The following is a 22,688-nucleotide window of genomic DNA, read 5'->3' as shown; positions in this document are numbered from 1 at the left end:
ATGCGGCTTGTCCAAAATAAAAAAAAAAACGTGAAAGGACTGTGCCAGGGTTTTAAGTACACATCATTCATCATTCGACAAACTATATTACTATTAAAAAAACCACTGTGTATACTGAGAGAAACAATTTCTGAGATCAGCAACAATTACATTTAAGAGCAAGTTAAAAAAAGGGAACAAGAGTTCTATCAAATTATAACTATTTATAGACAAGTTTGCAAAATTGGAAAGCTCTAACAATACGACCAAATGTTATTATCATTTAAACACAGACTGTATATATTTCAACAAAGGACACAGCTCGGGGACACAATAATTTTCGCAAACAAGTGAAATACAATTCTCCATAAACTTTGACAAGAACGTTACGAAACTACCTCACCAGGCTGACTCAACACTTAAACAACCAAGAAACTAAAGTGCAATAGACTGAATTTTAGAATTAAAAAAAAAGTGTCCCTTAAGCACGAGGTTTAAGCCGCGCAGTGCGGATTATATGCCTTTTCTGTTAAATTGTTTGACTGGTGGCAATAAGCACAATAAATCGACCTCAGCAGGACGACGACCTGAGAAAATAAGGAATAACTGAAAACCATCTGTTTGCCTCTGTTCAACTGTAGTGAGACCAAGCGCGAGATGCCCAAAGCCAGCGCCGTTACAGTCTCCGACATGCAAACAAGGCTGGTGTGTGTGGGGTTGAGGTGGGAGGGGGCTGAGGGTATTTCCACACTAAATAAACTGATAAACCAAAAGAATGACGAGTTCATTTATTAAAAAAATGGCCAAGTTTAATAACGTACTACACTGTTAAAACAAAGGGTACCATGCCGGCATAGAAAAACCGACCGCTTAGGCCTTTAGAATAATAAAGCAGTAGTTATATGAAAGAGCTAAGTTGGAAATCAGCGATCTCCAATGACCACTTAGGCCTGTAGAATGAGGAAAACAGCAGTTATATATAACAGGTAATGGCTTCAAATTACGCAACTTAGAGAGCGGCAACCCCCTAGGCGAAGATGGTGGAAGAACTGCGTGGCGTGTAGTAGCCAGCTGCGAAGGCCCTACGGTCCAAGAGTCCCAAAAGGCGGTATACAACACTGTCAATGACGGTGGAATAGACAAAAGTCACAGCTACGTCCGGGCCACCATCGCACGCTCAGCACTGCCACACTTACACAGATCAGCGGAATGGGCCGAAGTGGCCGAGCGGTTCTGGGCGCTACAGTCCGGAACCGCGCGACCACTACGGTCGCAGGTTCTAATCCTGCCTCGGGCATGGATGTGTGTGATGTCCTTAGGTTAGTTAGGTTTAAGTAGTTCTAAGTTCTAGAGGACTGATGACCACAGCAGTTAAGTTCCATAGTGCTCAGAGCCATTTGAACCATCAGCGGAATGGATGAAGCGTACCACAAAACAAGTTGGTAGAATATAAAAATTATTCCAGAAGTGCTGCCGAGTATAGACTAAGAAACCTAACAGCCGTAATTTTGGAACTCAACAATTCACATAGGTACTGCTACTGTCGCGGGTTCGAATCCCGCCTCGGGCATGGATGTGTGTGATGTCCTTAGGTTAGTTAGGTTTAAGTAGTTCTAAGTTCTAGGGGACTGATGACCTCAGATGTTAAGTCCCATAGTGCTCAGAGCCATTTGAAGCAAGCCACATTGGTTGTAAGTAGGCTGTTTAGGTATTTATATTGGTAACGCCACGTAGCGCTCTGTATGAAAATCACTGGCTGTGCTGTGTGCAGTCTGTGGCTGGTTTGCATTGTTGTTGGCTATTGTTGTGTTGGGCAGTTGGCTGTTAACAGAGCGTAGCGTTGTGCAGTTGGAGGTGAGCCGCCAGCAGTGGTGGATGTGGGGAAGTGAGATGGCGGATTTTTGACAGCGTATGATCTGGACGTGTATCCATCAGAAACAGTACATTTGTAAGAATGGATATGATGAACTGCTATATATATTATGACTTTTGAACACTATTAAGGTAAGTAAATTGTTTGTTCTCTATCAAAATCTTTCATTTGCTAACTATGCTTATCAGTAGTTAGTGCCTTCAGTAGTTTGAATTTTTATTTAGCTGGCAGTAGTGGCGCTCGCTGTATTTCAGTAGTTCGAGTAACGAAGATTTTTTTGAGGTAAGTGATTTGTGAAAGGTGTAGGTTAATGTTAGTCAGGGCCAATCTTTTGTAGGGATTATTGAAAGTCAGATTGCGTTGCGCTAAAAAATATTGTATGTCAGTTTAGTGTTGATCAGAATAGAGAAAGAGCGAAATGTCTGAGTACGTTCAGTTTTGCTCAGCTGTTTGAAAATCAACTAATGTAAGAGATGTATCAGCACAGTAATTCAATAATTTTTCTAAGGGGACGTTTCATAAGGTACCTGGAACGAGAGGGGCACGGCAGTGAGACTCTTAGACAGCCGGAACAATTACGCTCACTTGCCAAAGTTCAATCTACGCTTTCAGAAAAAGGTGTGTTTCTCGGGTCAAAATTCACACTAGGCGAACAAATAACCTTCCTTAACCCTGCTGCCACGAATTAACTACAGTACGCAACTAGATTACCAGCTTTAAGAGTGGCCAAAGTCTGTGTGCCTCGCCACAAATTCGAGCCACGTGACCCCCTTGACAGCGAGAGAGGAGTACGCCACCGTCAAATCAACATCGGTCCCAGCTCACGACTTCTCCTGGTAACGCCTCACACTTCCCCAATCTCGACACACCACCACGCCCCTCCCCCTCCCCCCCCCTCTCCCAGATAGCGCACTCTATACCGCGGTGGCGAACTCATGCGGAAGAAGCGGTCAATTTGTAAAAGGAAAGGGAGTCGAAATGACTCATAGGCTAACGAAGCTTCCTCAACATGAAAAACAATACGGGTATCAACCACGCAAACCGTATGAAACGGCAACTCACCAGCGTATTGGAAAGACAGAAAACGCCCTACGCTCTCAAGAAATTTCCCTCTCTATCTTCGTGGGTATTGAGAGGGTTTTTAGCAATACGACCTTCAATTACATGACTAGGGCTACAGAGGACCTCTATATGTAGGTGGATTAAGACCGTGTTGAGTAGACGAGAGGTAGAATCCACCATAATGTATACGAAAAGGGCGATCATCACTTACAGAACATGTCTCCAAGTTGGGGACTTAACCCCACTACCGTGGAAGCGAGTGATGACTCATCTCAGTAACGATGCATGGTGACACAGGTTCAATTGAGGACTGTGGAACTGATTGGCCAATGATCTCAGTAAAAACGCAAGATGACACAGGTTTAATTTAATTGTCGAGCCTGGCAAGCATCGCAAATCTAAGGCTTTCATCCAAAATAATCACTGAGAACCTTGTGACTATTAAACAGAGATGCGAATCACAATTACATTGCTTTATTCTGATAAAATTATTCACGTAAAAAGTGACAGACAATATCAACAATGCGTTCGTATATCTGATAGAGGAATCAGGTGGAAACACACTAACAATTGAACATCTGAATTAATTGCAGTCTCGAAATACACAGTGATTATCGTGATGTTATCTGAAAACATATAGTACTACAGAAGGGAATTTGTATGTCCTTCCATTTTACATATTGAAAGTCGCTTCATTCTCTCTCTCTGTGACTAATGATGCAGTCTCCATTGACACAGCAAGTATTCTCTGTTAACCTATAGTTTATGTAAGTGAGCGAATCCCAGAAACTTTTATATCGCATAAACACTTGTTTTTCGGTTGTTTAATAGATTCATTTGGAGGAGGGGACCAAACACCGAGGTCGTCGGCCCCATCAGTTCAGGGAAGGATGGGGAAGGTAGCCGTGCTTTTTCAAAGGAACCATCCTGGCATTTGCCTGAAGCGATTTAGGGAAATCACGGCGAATCTATATCAGGATAACATAGTTTTTAACCGTCGTCTTCCAGAATGTGAGTCCATTGTTCTAACCACTGCGAAACCTCAATCGCTTTTTTTTTTTTTTTTTTTTTGAGTCGGTATGTCCAGAGGTGGTCTCACATCTTCAAAGACCCAAATTGTGGGTATCCATTCCATTCTGGTGCTGTCTCGAAATATTCGCTGCTTTCTATTTTTGTTCACAATAATGCTTTCTGTTAAAACATTTCTCTCTTTCCACATTGTAAAATATTGTTACTGGATAGCTTGTGCCACAGGACGTCCTATATGAGTGTACATGAAGGTTTAGGGCCCCAGTGTAGCGTCACAAGGAACTGTCCAGCCCCCATGGGAGGCCTTCTGCGAGACACCTCGAACGGGTGCGTCCATCTCTTATTGTCCCTGCACAGCCGAGAATGGTTCAAACGTTCTTTCACTTCTACAGCGCATGCAGATCTGAATCAACGGTAAATGAAGAGTAGATTACAGTTCTCACGTACCAACAATCACTAGTACTACATTTTATCACATTCCTCGGTGTCAATTGAATATTCTAATCAAATACAACTTTCTTTATGAATGTGCATAGATTATGTGACTACTTCTGGAAAAATGGTAGCATAAAATAAGCCCACCCGTCTGGTTTTGAAATTTATCCCAACGCAGTTGGGCTCAAAACTTGCTAGAGCATAGGAGTATCAAAGTAATCAGGGTGCTGGATGACATTGGGATTGCATGCTCAATTGAGAAATTGGTGAGGATGTGGCTAGCACCGAGGTAACATGTTTCATATCTTGTTATTCCATCTCTTATTAACCTATCAAATCACCCTTCATTCATCCAGCAACTTGTTGGTGAACTGAACTTTTAATTCATATTATTTTCTCATACTCTCTTATGTTTATTCAAAATTTAATTTAGAGTTACTCCTCAATTAATTTGCACTTGCACCGAAACAATTTATAAATCATGGGCATCATGTTATCAACTCATTCACACAGTGATGGTTTAATACACGCACACATTTCATCTTTCTAGTCAATGATTACTTTCATTCATAGTCCTAACAATTATAATATTTATTCCATTCATACTATTGCAAAACACGATGTGTAATTCTATGAAGCATGTTATGAAGCTTAAGAAAATATATACACATCGCAAGATAAAGTTGACAGTAAGAAGTTGTGATGGTACGTCATGTAAATATTGACATTTTTATCGGTTGTAAACAGTGAACAATATTGTTAAGGGTGAACCAAAAATTATTCGTGTTTTATGTATTTGTATTTTATGAACCTAATTAGTATAAAAGGTACAGTTAATGTTCTTGAAACAACTGATATGCAGCCATAATTTAAAAGTAGCATCTTTATTTAAAACATGTCTATGAAAATAAAAAAGGATCGTAAAGAGAATCGATTGTACGGCCGAGGAGGAAGGACGTACTTTATGGTACTCACACTGTTTTGTTTCGCGATACAGAAGGCAGCCATTGAGCGGCTACACATATTTTATGTAAGTTACTCAGTATTCTGCTAAAATAAACTAATTATTGCTATCACAAAATGCATTTCTTTCTAATAGTTGTCACCTCAAATGGTCCCAGCGGCTAATTATCTTTAATAAGCATTTTTTCCAGTAATTTGCGCTCCGGTAAGCTCATCTTCCGATACAGCCTCTGGTCGGCCATTACGCGCTGAAGTATTAATTTATTTTTCAAAGTGTTAACAGTAGCTGTAAATGTGAGAGATTTCGTTGTAAGAACCTTTTTAAATTGCAAAAGATGATTAAATTACGTTTAATTTCATTTTTTAAATTATACAGATTCCATGAGTTCAGTAAGTTTTATCTTGGCCGCTCCACGGCAACAATCAAAATTCTCTCGAGCCTTGCTTTGCAATGAATAAACAGAAATTAACAAAATTACATTCAGTTCACCTCACGGCAATTATATTTTAGCCATCATGTTCAAAATCTAAACTTAGTACATGAATAACAACGGCCCTTCAAGAACTCGTTTCATATTTACTTATGCACATAAGTAAAAGTGATAAGAAAACATAATATCCCTGAGAGAAAGAATGATACGATAACAAAAGAAAAATTCATCCCCAAATTTTATGTACCAATATTAAGCACACAGAAATTGACTGAGATATGGTTGTCCGTCTAGAAAACTATATTTAAAAGAAAACTTTTTATGTATGTAATTATATGTATGTGAAAGTAATGCCATATATGTAATCTATTTCCATGTGCCACAAAATACAAAACTTGTATGAGATCCAACCAGTGAAGATATATGGACATGAAGCCGACTACAGAACCGACTGAGATAAAGACAACACCAAGCAACAATAACTAATAAAGGTAAGGGTGTATATAGATGCGCTTCTGGGCTGGAAACTAAAGGAAGGAAGGATCCAGGGGCCATGCACTGTGTTTATCGTCTCGAGTTAAAATTTGTCAGAAGTGTTTATTCAATTTGTTTTAACGTCAGCAGATAGTGAAACAGATTCATTTACTACAACTGAACAGAAATCGGTGTTAAAATTCTGAGACAGTGATTAGTGTTCTAGATTTGAGGTCACACTATCAGTTGTGTGAATCAAATAAATGCTAGTGCAGTTGATTGCCAAAGTAATGTTTTAGCAGAAGTAAAATTATTCACAGTGCAACGGACATATTATGAGTGCGAAAGTGTGACTGTTAGTTTCCGTAGTAATAGTAGTAGGTGGATTCTTTGCTTTACTTCATTTCAGTGGTTTGTATGTACTTTGTGTAGTAGTATATTTTGTGTGCGTGTCATTTTTGGGGGAAAATAGATTTTGTGTGTACTCGTGTCTTACCAGTCAGGATTAATACTAGTCGAAATGGTGAAGGCACGCAAGGACAAACACTTAGAGGGGGAAGATCTGGCAGGCTATGACACAGACGAAAATACACAAGGGTTTCCAGTGAGGAACCCACCCACAATGACAGGTTCTCAACTTCCAAAACCGGAATCTGAGCAACCTGAAACGGATAAAATATTATGTACTGATCAGGATCAAGCTCAATTGAGCAAAGAAATCCACTGGATTACTGGCACAGGGAAGGGGGATGCTACTGCATTGACAGCAAATGTTGTACAAGTACCTGTACCTACGACCGATTTTATAACGTTGCTGATGGCACAATTATACATGAGAGACAAGCAATGGGAGCAGGCATTAAATACCCAAGTTAAGGACATTTTAGCGGAAGAGCGTCTCGAACGAGAGGAAAAGGAAAGACAAGAACGCCGCGAACGCGAATGCGATCGCGAACGCAAGGAACAGGAGCGTGACGCTAAGTTCCAGGCAAAAATGAATGAAGTGTTTGAACAACGTGACTAGGCGCTAGTGTCATATTTGTCACAGGAGATTGCTGTAGTAAAACAACAAGTGGCTGAGTTGGTAGACCGGAACAAGGACATTCCACAATGGGTCGCGCAATTAGGTGAGGGCGTGAATCAATTAGACACACCCAGTGCATGTTGCAAAAACAAGTGAAAAATGTCGTTGATGCAGTTGACGAGATTTCCAACTTGCTCGAGTGACGAGTCAACGGCTGCGTGACTCAGATGGTGGCTTGGAGTTGGCCGAGTAGTCATTGACTCCCGCGCCACGGGTCAGCGACTGCGTGACTCAGACGGTGGCTCAGAGCTGGCCGACTAGTTATAGAACCCCGCGCCAATTAGTACCACACCACAGTACGGAAATGTGCCCATAAATATATGCCATGTGAAAAAGCTGACTGCGAGAAAGTGCAACCGTAGTCGCCAGTCAATTGTTCAGGCGTTATCCCCGCGAACGGAGAGGTTGTGCTACCAACTGCAGCGCAAGTAAAGCACGAAGAATCACTATTAAAACACAGGCAGTTCCAGACGTTTAATGATGAGAAAAAGAATGACCACCCGGTAATATTTATAAAAAGTGTCCGGAATGTACTCCCGGCATCATGAACTGAGCACCAAAAGGTACAGTTTGTAATCTCTTTCATCACAGGCGATGCGGCACTTGGGCGATGGAAATCGCGCAGCAGTGTCTGTCGTTGTCTGAATTTAAAGTAAATTTCTTGCCAGACACTGGTCCAGGTCTGTTCAGGAGCGTCTCCGCAAACATGTGTATAACCCGGAATCATTCAATCCCCATTCAGGTAACTTGAGAAAATGTTTTGAAAGGTACCTAAACAAAACGAGATACTGGGATGAACCCATGCCTGCCAGGGATGTTCAAAGATTTTTTAAGGGTAAACTACCTATTACGATAAGAGAAGCTCGTACACGTCCCTGACATGGAGTTGTTTATGGCAACCATAGACTCCCTCGATTTAATACACGAGGATGCCAGGCAGGGAAATCAGGGGAGTAGAAACAACGGACAAGCGAACGGTACAGGAAAAAAAACCAATCCAATAATAGCCCTCGTAAGAACGGATATTCAAAGAGTGACGAATATTCGCAATGGGAAAACTTCTCTAAAAAGGAATCACTATGATTAGTGTGCCCAATGTGGATGGTCACTTTCACAGCACTGGAATCAATACGTACCAGCATGGCCAGTCAAACACGTCTTCACCAAAAGGAGGTGGAGAAAACTACAATCGAAAGAGACGAGGCGAAGGGGGAGGAAATTCCAACTTAGGCAATAAAAATATGAGAACTAACAATGAGCAGTAGCAACGGGCAGGGCCAGCAAACTGGCAGGCACATCAAAACATGCCGTCAGGTCATGTGCCTGTTAATCACATCAATGTCTTCCTGATGCCACCGCCACCACCTCAGCCTCCGAACAATCAGTCACACGTGTATGCATCGCAGTGCCCGTCACCAACTGTGACTGAAAATTTTCGAATAACCGATGTATCTCATCGCGTGTCAGCAGGGTGCGACACGCCGTCAAACTCTGGCCGACCTCTGCGGACCAACCAGAAGTAAAACATGTGCCGGCTGCCTTTGTGGCAAAGATAAATGGGGTCGAAGTAACAATAATATGGGATACAGGGGCGAGTGCTTCTTGTATTGATGAGCAGTTATTCAAGTGTGTGGATCGTGTGAAAAAGTTACCGAGCCTGCCAGTAGAAAATTGTAGGATATTAGGTGCCCTACGGGGCAGAGTGCAGGTAATAAAGAATCAGGTGCAGGCAGAGATTGCCCTGGAAAACGAAGCCATACTGTGATCATTCCTGGTGGTCAAAAATCTCACAGTACCTTGCATTCTGGGCCTTGACGCGATTAGGGAATTGAAGGCAAAAATTTACCTCCCCCGAGCTAGATGCACCTTACCCAATCTAAACCAACAAATTGATCTGGCATTAATGAGGGCTCCGGACGCGTATGTGAACTACTGCCGGAACGTACTGGTAACTTTACAGGATCCTGACGCGTTAAATCACAACTTTGTTGTAAATCAAGACAGTAGTGAACCGGAACCCGGTTGGGGACGGGAAAATGCTACTGTTAAGCAACGTATTGAATCAAAAGTAGCCGAATCTTCGTACCCGAGCCTGTCACAGCAATCTGGTCTGAGCCAAGTGCTGAACCAATTTGTATAAGTGTTTTCAAACAAACCGGGGATAGTAAAAGAGTATGAGTTCTACATGCAAGTAAAACCTCACCAAACTTTCTGCCGTGCCACCTATTCAATGCCGTGGTCGAAAAGACAAACCGTGCGGAGAGAAATTCAGAGAGTGCTGCGGTGGCAAATAGTAAAACCGTTTATACGAGGTGCGGCTAGAAAAAAACCGGACTGATGCTGGAAAAAACATTTATTTACAATTATTTACAATTTCATGTTATCTCCTTCAATGTACTCTCCTCCTCAGTCTCTACACCGCTCCATACGAATTTTCCACTGTTCATAGCAATGCTGCAGATCATTTTCGGTAAGTCCATACATTACTTCCGTCGCTTTTTCTTTTACTGCTTCAACAGTCTCAAATCTAGTTCCTTTCAAAGCTGACTTGACTTTAGGGAAAAGAAAAAAGTCACAGGGGGCCAAATCAGGTGAGTAGGGTGGATGATCTAAGATGGGAATGTTGTGTTTTGCCAAAAACGTCTTCACTGACAACGCACTGTGAGCTGGGGCATTGTCTTGATGAAGGATCCATGACTTTTTTCTCCACAAATCGTTCCGTTTTCTCCGTACTCGCTCACGTAGGGTAGCCAGGACGCTAATGTAGTAATGCTGATTCACTGTTTGTCCCTCTGGTACCCAATCAATGTGCACAATCCCTTTGATGTCAAAAAAAAAAAAACAATCATCATTGCCTTGAATTTCGATTTTGACATTCGTGCTTTTTTTTGTCGTGGAGAACCAGGAGTTTTCCAATGCATCGATTGGCGTTTAGTTTCGGGATCGTAAGTAAAAAACCACGATTCATCGCAAGTAATAACATTTTGTAAGAAGGTGGGATCACTTTCAATGTTTTCCAGGATGTCAGAACAAATCATTCTTCGGCGTTCCTTCTGTTCAATTGTGAGACACTTTGGAATCATTTTTGAACACACTTTGTTCATGTTGAAACTTTCATGAAGAATCTGCCTAACACTTTCCTTGTCAACTCCTGTTAACTCAGACACTGCTCTGATTGTTAAACGGCGATCTTGTCGAACAAGTTTACCGATTTTTTCAATGTTTCCATCAGTTTTTGCTGACAATGGTCTGCCAGTGCGAGTGTCATCACTGGTGTCTTCGCGGCCATCTTGAAATCGTTTAAACCACTCAAACACTTGTGTTCGCGATAAACAATCATCGCCGTACACTTGTCGTAACATTACAAACGTTTCACTTGCAGATTTTCCTAGTTTGAAACAAAATTTGATGTTTACACGCTGTTCTTTCTGTACACTCCACATTTTTCGACGCACAGACAAAACGTCAACTACTTAAAACAGACGCCACAGGCAGACTGAGTGCAGGAGGCAGATGAAACTCGAGCAGTAGGCGGAGCGAGAGTCACGTGATAGGCCACGCGACTTTCAGCCTTATTGCATTCGTTTTATTGTTTCACCAGTACTAGTCCGGTTTTTTTCTAGCCACACCTCGTATACAGGGATACTTAAGGGTTTAAGTCTAAAATGTGTAGTGTGTAAAGGTAGATGTAAGTTGTATGCCTAGTTAGTAAGATTTATTTAAATTTTATTTGATTTTATACTTGTTAGACATAGAGTAGTTGCTAAGTGTATGTATGAGTGAGTTGTGACAGAAGGAGAATACTGCACTTAAACAAGTGCCGTGACAGAAAAGAGATTAGCAAATGAATCTGTGTAAGGACGCCCTGCACAAGATAAACCTTGAAAAGGGAAGAAGCAACGTGCATGGTCTTCGGACGCGCAAATTAACAGCGAATCGATGTACAAACGCAAGAATTCGCGTAATAAAAAATTTTAAACAGAATAATAGCGCTTAACTTCCACACCCATTCCAGCTTGAAGGCGCTTCAGGCCCCCACAACCACACGAGTGGTCGACTGTGAAGAGCGGACAAATTGAATAGCTGGCCGGCGGCCATTAGAGTGGTAAACTGACGCGCGGAGTTCGAATGTTTATACATCGCTTTTGGTTATAAAATGCCTTCCCTTGAGTTAGGTCGCAAACATAATGCCTCATTTAAATACGTTACTACAATATACTTTTTAATTTATGAACAAACAGCAACTAGTCACTGTTTATGAATTTATTTTACGTACTACATGGAATCTGCCGTAGCTAAAAATTATGTACTGGACCCCTAGCATTTTTCGTAGTTCATTTACGATAGATGTACGCAAAATGCGTCAAAATACTCGAAGATTTGCCCACTATATTAATAGATATTTTCTGACTCTACCTTGCTTTAGATTTTATGACGAAAAGTGCGTTATATATGGCATTGTGCTTTGGCAACTCACGACCAAATTATCGAGTTTTAACCTAATCTAACCATGAAAACACTATCGATCAGCGAACTTTCTTCAAAATGATCAGAACATATAAAATGGTATTCTGTCGGTCGGAAATCTTGCCTCCTTACAGCGTGTAACCATTTTTGTAACAGCTGTGGTTTTGAGAAAGGAAACCTGCAAATAGATGCACAGCCATTATGCTAATACCGTGTTACAAAAACATTTATTGAAAATGATTGAAATGGCTCTGAGCACTATGGGACTTAACTTCGGAGGTCATCAGTCCCCTAGAACTTAGAACTACTTAAACCTAACTAACCTAAGGACATCACACACATCCATGCCCGAGGCAGGACTCGAACCTGCGATTGTAGCGGTCGCGCGGTACCAGACTGTAGCGCCTAGAACCGCTCGGCCACCCCGCCCGGCAAAAACATTTATTAAGCAAGTGCACTGAAATACAAAACAACTTAAAATATTCACATACCTGTGAAATGTAATATTCGTTCCTTTCTCGAATTTAATTATACAATTAATCGCTGCACAACTCTTCACCATTGTACTTCTATTGATTGGAACGTACAGACAGTAGAATTACGAGTAACAAATACTGTATGTACGCCCCAACAAATATACAACGTTGAATCAGGGTCTTCATAAACAACAATACTACACAACACATCAGACTACAACCACTATAATGGCGTCCAGCGGAAGGTTCAAATTATCCCGCGACTGCAGCTCCATCAGTGAGTCTAGTTACTTTTTACAAGGTCTTTGAGGCGCTTGCAGGTACACACGCGCGCAAGCAAGGCAGCTGCAAACGCAACAATGGCAAAAATTTCTGAATCGGTGTTGAATGAATAAATAATACACATGTCATAAAACCTACTGAACTCACGGGTCCAGTATGACCAACTGGTCCACACTTTAAGTAAGAGGTGACAACTAGGTCAATCACTAAATACTTAGTGATAAACGGACCTAGAAGGAGGTCTAATTGTACCTTATCTATGTATATATATATATAATATTAACATGTAAAATGGAAAGAATATTTATTATGCAATTCTAGTAAAATGCAATAAACCATGTTCCAATTTAAAAGTGAATATCTGAACGCTCAAATAGTGAAAAGACGGATGAACTGAACTACGAATTGGAACGACATAAAAGTGTGAACAGTTAACTATGCAAGAACACAACATGTGTGACTGGCTGTGTTTAACAGTGGAAGACTGTTCTGAAAGTATGGTGAACAAAAGAATAAAAAGTAATAGCTCTAATGGTGTGCCTTTTGCAGAAAACAATTTAGATGCAAAACATGATAGACATTCACAGTGTGGATAAATGTTTCGGCAAAGAAGTGAGACTTCTGATAAACGGAGCCACAGCAGTGGACTGTGAAAATACGCTATAGGTAGCGCACAGCGAACTGTGGCTTCTGGACCGGCAGATGCACGCTAGAAGCGACGCAGGCCAAGTGGTATGAAGCGAAAAGTGTCACCACGACGTACTCACCTGAACACTCACCATAGTGACAGTGCGTACTGCGATCAAGGGAACACTTAGCTTAAAACTACAGTTGTGTTAAACCAGCGTAAAATGTGTGAGTCGTATCAGAACTTATTTAAAGACCTGGAACTCGTTAGTTCGTACATTCTTACAATAAATTCCGTAAACAGTGAACACGAGTGACTGTGGAGTGTTTGGGTAACTAATGAATTTTCTTCCAACACTTATAGCAGGTATATTTACTTTATTATGCTGATGAACTGACACTTGGTGAAATGTTGACATGTTGCGCGACGCGGCGAGCGATCGGCAGTTGTCCTGTCCGTGAAGCGGACGCGGCACCCAGCCCACCGACCGGCAGCTGTTCGCGCCTACGTCATCGCTTGTGCCAACGAACCGGCGCCAGCTACAACAAGCCGTCACACTCGCTACCATCTACGCCAGCAGCGACACATCACCAGGACCAGCAACAAACCGCCGTCGGTAACGTTTACTTCTATCAGATCGAAAAATGAAGTCGCCGATAAAGTGAAACACCATGTAAAATTGTAACAAACATAACGACTCAGAAACATAAAGACTAAAACAACTATCTGTGCAAAAGAAAAAAAGGCTGTTGTACATTAAGTAATTTCATGTTCTAATGATGAATTTTTGTAATGGAAATGTATATGTATATATTTGTATGTTAATCTGATAGAAAATTAACCATAATACCAACAACCCGAAGGCTCCTTGCGGGTTTTTTTTGGCCCGTTTTTTTCCCTTACGCCTGTAACTCGAATGGGGGAGCGTAAGTCAAAGTGCCTCCCGTCTGTAAGATACAGGATTGTTCCAATTCATAATAAAACAGAAAGACAGATTGGACTGATAGACGTACTCACCTGTAATTGTGAATTACGTATGATATTCATAATTGTGTAATGAACAAAGTATTGAACAGTGAATTGAAATAGGTTGGCCAAACATAAACTTTTGGCCGTCAACAAAACTGAACCAAACATAAAACCGTAGTGAGTCTGTACATAAACAGTGGACTTTATAACGTACTCCCTCACTAGGGGGCCCATGTGATGGTACGTCACATAAATATTGACATTTTTATCGGTTGTGAACAGTGAACAATATTGTTATGGGTGAACCAAAAATTATTCGTGTTTTATCTATTTGTATTTTATGAACGAAATTAGTGTAAAAGATACAGTTAATGTTCTTGAAACAACTGATGTGCAGCCATAATTTAAAAGTACCAACTTTATTTAAAAAATGTATATAAAAATAAAGAAGGATCGTGAAGAGACTCGATTGTACGGCCGAGGAGGAAGGACGTAGTTTTTGGTACTCACACTGTTTTGTTTCGCGATACGGAAGGCAGCCATTGAGCGGCTACACATATTTTATGTAAGTTATTCGGTATTCTGCTAAAATATACTAATTATTGTTATCATAAAATGCATTTCTTTCTATTAGTTGTCACCTCAAATGGTTCCAGCGGCTAATTATTTTTAATAAGCAGTTTTTCAGTAATTTGCTCTGCCGGAAGCTCATCTTCCGATGCAGCCTCTGGTCGGCCATTACGCGCCGAAGTATTAATTTATTTTTAAAAGTCTTAACAGTAACTGTAAATGCGAGAGATTTCGTTGTAAGGACCTTTTTAAATTGCAACAGATAATTAATTTACGTTAAAGTTCATTTTTTAAATTATACAGATTCCATGAGTTCAGAAAGTTTAATCCCGGCCGCTCCATGGCAACAATCGAAATTCTCTCGAGCCTTGCTTTGCAATCAATAAATAGAAATTAACAAAATTACATTTAATTCAGTGAACGACAAGTACATTTTAGTCATCACGTTCAAAATCTAAAGTTAGTACGTGAATAACAGCTGCCCTTCAAGAACCCGTTTCACATTTACTTATGCACATAAGTAAAAGTGATAAGAAAAGATAATATCCCTGAGAGAAAGAATCATGCTCTAACAAAAGAAAAATTCATGCTGATGAATTAAAAATAAAAATATAAAATATATATAATTTTTATGTATATAACGTAATAAATGGCATTGTAACAAAGTACATAAGAGTTCAACTATAAATTATCACGAAAGAAATCAATTCTTTAAACAGTTGTGTAAGGCAGTATTTACACACAACAAAAACTATGTATGATATGAAGCTCATGAAAAATAACGTCTCTTTAAGCATAAAAATCAAGTTATAACTTTATATGCAAAACTCTTGTATCACAGGGTGTGAATCAATATGCAAGTCTGTAAATAAGGTATCAGACAATATGCATATCTGGCAGTTATTATTTGGTGGAGTTTAGTTCTCCAACGAAAAATGATTACTATTGAACTAAAATTATAACACAACTGACGAATCATTTCAACATACATTTATAGAATACACGGGCCAGTGTATTCCAAAAAATTATATATCAAATACACATACAAAGAGCATCATCCCCGAAAAATTATGACTCGAGAAGGAAAAATGAATGTTAGTTTAATGCATCATCGCACAACACTCACAATATTACAGTCTGTATCACAGAGGTACATGATTAAGTTCAATGATCACTCTTCATTGGAAGTTTAATAACAGAGTGCTCAAAATATGACATAAGGCAGCCGGGTTGCGATAAATGATCGCCAACAATGTTTTTCCTTACTTCCTTGCACTCACATGTAAATCAATCAAACCTCAACTGCTTACAGCCCTGATGACCCTAATATGGTTATATAAAATCTCCATGATCATATAACAGCTGGGTATTTTGAAAGTTACAGTTGCAAGTGTTGAACGAATTATGTAATGTCTTCTAATATCAAAGGGTTGATGACTTTCTGCTTACCATTATATGTAAATTCTAATGTCATGATTATGCAGCGATAGCCTCTGATCGAGGTCGAAAAAGATCCAGAAATATACGTGGCAGCGGTGTAGATTAATCCATTGGGTTCTAACAGACACGTATGGTCCCAATGTGTATCACTGGTTGGTTTGGCTTTTTAACATGGTGCACAAATGCTCATTACGTTATGTTCTTGATGTTTACTGACTCATTTTTGCATAACATTTGAGTGATCAAAAATGCTCGTGGTTTGTATGTACATACCAAACTAATTTATTTGTAGACTCTTTTGGAATATAAATTAGCCAGTTATTTTCTTCTGATTGCGTGTGCCTACACAAAACGCTGTTCCTAATTTAATAACACTGAATGATATTTGCAGCAGAACAATCTTTTCACTTCTTTTCCATTAATCTTAGGGCTCGCTCTTGTCATATCCCTTTACGATAGTTATAAGCATATTCCCCACAAAATTATCAAGCGTTAAATTCTAGAGGTAGAGTGCGATAAAACTATGTTCTTTAATATCGTTGTCATGCTTCACTGTCAGTCCCATGGAAAATCTAGACAGTGCCTCTGCTACTACGTTTTTCTTCCCCAGGAATGCGCACCTCATAAAATCGAAACCCTTACAAATAGGTAGCCCAGCACGAAATCCATCCATGATTAAATTTAGCTGTCATTCTTGTGGTCTGTTGGTAACCAAACCCGCAGATTCCACGTGCGACCGATTCGCCTTTGCATTTTAAATGTCCAAATTCCGTGTAATGGAACCGTTTTTTCAACGTTACATAGCAGAGAAAGGAACGCTCTTTAACTAACTACGTGAAAATATTTAGCCGTATTACAGGCTTATATTGCTTAAAATGGAATTAATATTGAGCAGCATGATTTTTATATCTCTCCAGAAATAAAAATACGGCGTTCGCTGCGCTACGGAAAGCGATCCGATTGGCTGTCGGGTTTACCACACCATCTGCTTCTATCGCTATCCGCCGGGACTGAATCACAAAAAAGGACTGCACTCCCTCCTGCGCTGCCTGCGTGGCGCTTCTCAGAAAAATACAGCTTTTAGTTCACCCAGTAAAGCATCCTCATTAAAACTTCATAACATTACACTGTTTTTAGAAACATTAACAACAATCTCTGACCAAAACACTGATATGTGTTACCTAACAGAATACTATTATTAGCAAGACAGCTGTTTATGATTTAAACTTCACTCCAAAGCAAGGTGTGGATAATGGGTTTCGATTTTCAGGATTGGTACACCATAAAATTTACTACACACTCAACACTTTACAAGGCCTACGTGTATTTGGTCTTACCTACACCCCTGTAGCAAACAGCTTGCAGATATGCTGCCTTACCTTACGAGAGATCCTCTGAGAGGAAACCATATCTACGAAGATTGTTTTGGTCGCTAGATGTGAAGGAGCAATTTAAATCCTTTTTTCCAGTTTATGTTTTTGAATGTGTCAAAAGTAAATTTATGTTCGTGGCAATCATTTTGCTTGGAAGCAATATGGGGGCAGACTGAAATATTCTGACACGAGTCAACGGCTGCTATCTTTACATTGAATAATTACGTAAAAGTTACTATTCTGCTACAGAAAATTGAAAGGTAAGAAATCTTATAAATTGCACTGCATAAAGACATATAAAACCGACCACACTTTTTGTCTCTTGAAATTCAAAGTAAACACTTATTCTAGGAAGTTACTTTTATACGACACTGAAAGCTTATTGTGAACCAAAATTATTTAATTACGATCTTTTGACCAAACAGAATGAAGCAAAAGTTACATTTAACAAAATGGACGGTGAACTTTGGATCGGCACACGAAATTGGGACAATGATTCTAACAAATACTTTCATAAAAGCTATATTAAAACTTCGGCCAACTACAGTGTTGACTATAGCATCGTGATGTACCGCTAAATATGGTTAATAGGAAAACGGGTAACTTTGTTGTTTGCAGTCGTGTCGGTGTTGAAGTTGTTGCCTGTTGAACGAAAATATGGATAGGCTCTTCACGTCTCCAGTAATGGAATTGATTTATAACTACCACGCACATGCGGTGCCCAATTTAACTTGATGTATCTTAGGTTCCATATTCCATTACATAAAACCAGTCGGATATTCTTGCTTTCTGACAAAAAATAAACTGGAGACGGCTTCAGGAACAATAAGCCATTGCCACACCAAATATCAACTGCTTTCACACCGAAGTTTTACTGGTTAAGACTCACTCGCCAGACATGGCACGCCACGATATCTTCTCTTCCAAGGCTCAACTGCAAGTGCCTCTGGTTTTTCGTTCTTTTCTCCCTTGCGCTGCTTGCGGCAAGATCACCTATAAGACTGGTTCTCGAAGACTCAATACTGGATTCCCTGTCTTTATGATTGGCACTTCTTAAATGAATTACATGTTCTAATAAACCTTAGAATGTCACAGTCAGTATATTTATACATTACATTCATTTCCAAATTCTATTCCCACAAAATTATTAATGTTTTAAAAAAATACACTTTCGTTGTTATGGACATTTACCACAGAAATAATACTCTAATATCTTTACATAGCTGCAGGAGTCTCCTTAACACTAACCTGTAGTATAAAACCGATAATTTTACTGAGGCACTTTTCATGCAGTACTACTCAAAAAACAAAAATCTTGAGACTTTTCAATTTTAATGTGACTCTATCGTCACAAATGTAAACCTTTGTTATTCTTCCTGTGAGAGAGTACCTAAATTAGCTAAATCCCGAAACAACAGCGAGCACTTCTAATTCAGTCACGGAGTTTTTTCTCTGCCTTACTCAGGGCACGGTTGCCTAATGTAATGGTTCTAATTTTTATCCCTCCGGCTCATTATACCTCCTGAAATAGAAGTGTATTGAGACCTGATCTTGATCTGTACACATACAAAATCCTTTACCCAGACTGGAAGACTTCCTCTCATATCAAGCAGCACAGATTTGGCGAGATTACAGAATCATTTATGAATCTTTTCTAGAAATGTATTAGCCCTAGGAAGGCAATTACTTGTCGTATCGTCCTAGAAATTGAATATTTTTCATTGGACTCTAGTTTCTTCGGATCGAGTATGATTCTGGCCTTGAATCTAATGCACCCCAGGAAGTTCACTTCCTTCTGTCCAGATACTGACTTTTCTAAATTGATGGTAACTCCACGTTTTCCAGAACCTTAGAGTAACTGCCGTAAAATTTCATCATACATTCAGTTTGTCATCAACGATCAACGTAACCTAGTCCTTCAGTAACTCTGGAATTAAAGATTCTAGTTCTATAATACATACTGGAGATAAATCGATCAGCTAAAACGATAACTGTCTTAAATTGGAAGCAATGTCCATAGTTCAAAAATGCCATTTACTGATAACACTCCAGGTGTAGTTCTTCAGCCTGTAGGTCTATGTCATTCACATCATGGAAACACTACTGTAGTTCTTCAGACGTACGTTTCTGGCTCTGTTATGGTATTTACCTGCCGGAAATCAAGCAAAAGTCTCATGGGTGCTTCTTTTTTCTTAAAACACCACAACAGGTTTTTGTATGAAATGAGTGCCTTAATTCTACATTGTCTTCACCTCGATCTGAATCTTCATTAACATTAACGTTCCTAAGTGCAGCACCGAACTTAACACCACAACAGACAGTGGGGCCAGCAAACATGCTCCATTGATACTTTGGTCATAAAGTTCGTAAACGTGTGATTACGTAATGAGCTCTGTAGGCAGCTTCTGAGCTGAATGATGCTGGCATTGCTCGCCTAGAGCTCCATGTGAGCAGCACCAGGATAACGCATCGCTGCTTTTGTGAGAATTTTCCTATCTGTAGGTGATGCCATGCAGCTTTGTCACTATTTGCTGAGTGACTGGACTGCAGTTGGTGGGAAGTGTTGTGCACGGTGCCACCTCATTGCATTCATCGGGTACGTATCGTTCGCTTCCTACCCTTTATAAGCAGATTTGTGATGTTTAGCTGAAGCGTAACATTGCAATTGTCACTGATACTTACCATCAACTGTTTGCTGGACCCACTGCTTGCTGTGGTGTTAAGTTCGGTGCCGCACTGAGGAACGTTAATGTTCTTGACATTCATGTTTGTGTTACCTTGGTGGCAGTGCATGTTAACAAGAACAGTGTTCCTTCGAGTACTGTACTTGAGAACATTCCGCTGCATGACGTAGTTGCATACAGCACCTTGATGTGCGAATGAAGTTATATAGAATTCGTTGGGAAAAGTATGTGTTGATAAACTGTTGTGTGTTAGGAGAAGACTTTCACGTAAACTGAGTCCTAATGATATGCTGGTCATTCATCTTCACCATAAATACATCAAGTCTAGTATAAACAGTACAATCACCTATTACAGAAAAATTAGCACAATCACCACGACCCTTAAACCAAATCATCAGCATATCATGAGGACTCAGTTTACAAGGTTTTGAGTGAACAAATAACTGTCTACGAATCAATACACACTCACCAGCACTGGAAATGCAGTCGCAGAGTTGGTAACCATATGACAATGTGATCAGCTTTGGACTCTGGTTACCAGCTGCACACCATGTGTGTTGTGCACCCAGTGCAGAACATACAGCAGCTTTAAGAAGGAAGCAATGGATCACAGACAATGGAGAGGCAAGGGATCTGCTAGTATAGCAGAAAGCTGATGATGATGAAACATATGGCAAGTTTAATAAAATTGGGAATGTTCCCTTCTTATTGCAAGCAATGTTGAATGAGTTGCAGCTGCCTTAAGATACTGCAGAGTAAACCAGACTGTAAATGGAGAATGATGCAGAATTTTAAAATTTGAACAAGTAATTTTATCTTTGTTGTTGGTAGAACTAGTTATTGAAGGCATGGAAAATAGCACGTTGTTTACGTGAAATTTTCATAGTTAAAAGGGCACATTCTCTAAAATCGTTTTTGTCGTGTTTCTAGCTCGGGTAACCAAGTCATAAAATTATACGAAAACTATCAATAACAATTAAGTTTTTTTTAAATCTTATTATAACTGTGTGGGAATTCTTTATAATTAACATTTACTGGGGTTGATCCGATTTGAAAATTGTAATAAAAAGTTGATAATGTGTGAATTAAAATAATTTTAAGGAAATACGTTCGTTAGTTGTGGAAATCGTATTAAAGTAAATGCGCTTTAAAGCAATGTGTCTCACCCACTTCAGTGTAGTCTTACTGCTCACTGAAACTGTTACATGTTGATAGCAGAGAGAACGGAGGGCATGCTCTGGTTGTAGTTACATGGTGTGATATCAATAATATTTCTCTTAGATTGAGTAAAATTGGAAATTGTTTCCTTCTGCATATGTGTCACATTCTATCTAGCAGATATTACTTGCTGTGGTCCAGTTTCAGCAAGGCTACTAGGGAGGTTTTCAGATTGGCAGAAGTAAGAAAGCAAGAGTAGTATGTGAGCTAAAGACTAGCATGTCTGCTACCTCGGGCGAGTAACTGCTCTGTCTCCCGGAGGTAGATGGTCGTCTGAGGCCCCACCGGACCGGCAGGAAGCCCACGTGAGTGACACCACGTCCAGCATTAAACTTGCGCTAATGGAGTTGGATTCAATACTTTCCTTTCTTGAGGTTAACTAACCATCTCGCTCGAACGTTATCAGAATTGAAACCAGTGCCATACATTATTTTGAGAGGGTGCCGTTATGTGTTATCATACTGTCTAACATTCCGTGAACAATTGTATGGATTGCTGATATAAACTCCGGAATGGTAGCACGAATGGGGGAGTCAGTGAAGCAGTTATGTGAGCCAACCATAGAGCAAACTCATCATGAGTATCCTTCAGTAGGGACGTATAATTCATTTGTTAAGTTACCCAAATCGTTAGAGGGATCATTATGGGGAGCTAGGGTTTTGTCATTAGATTCTGTAGACGAAGTACTAAGGGAATAAAAATTCTTGTTGGAGTTTCATGATACAGGGGAATTGTTTTGATTACATGCTGAACAATGTTATCAGTTGCTGAGGCCACTGACAAGTGTGAGGTAATTATTTGAGCAACCGCACTCATAATAACTTTGCCAGTAGACTATAAGAAAATGGAGAAATATTATAGTGCTGTAAGACAGTCGATCTCGCTGAAGCCAGGGCATCAGGCTCCACCGAAAGTCCTTGCTGCGACACGTTAGATGGCATATAAAATTATGGGAAATCTTTTGGCCAGATTTGTGGGACCTGCCCGAATTTCGCATTCAGTCACCCTGATCAACTTTTTGGTCAGGAACTCCACAATCGAAAACATCAGTTCAAACCTTATGTGAAAGAGGACGCATGTGAATCAGAATGTAACCTTAATCACAATCGGTCTAGCGTTGTAAGCTGCACATTGGTGATTTCAACTCCATCTAGTAGTTGGTGAAGTTTCTTTAACCCATGTACTCAGGCCATCATCATAATCGCAAGTGGGGGCAACTTGAATTCCGGCATGAGCCTCTCCAGAGCTCGT

Source organism: Schistocerca nitens, chromosome 8 (assembly GCF_023898315.1).
Source record: "Schistocerca nitens isolate TAMUIC-IGC-003100 chromosome 8, iqSchNite1.1, whole genome shotgun sequence".
Lineage (NCBI taxonomy): Eukaryota > Metazoa > Arthropoda > Insecta > Orthoptera > Acrididae > Schistocerca > Schistocerca nitens.
Note: the sequence above shows the minus strand (reverse complement) of the source record.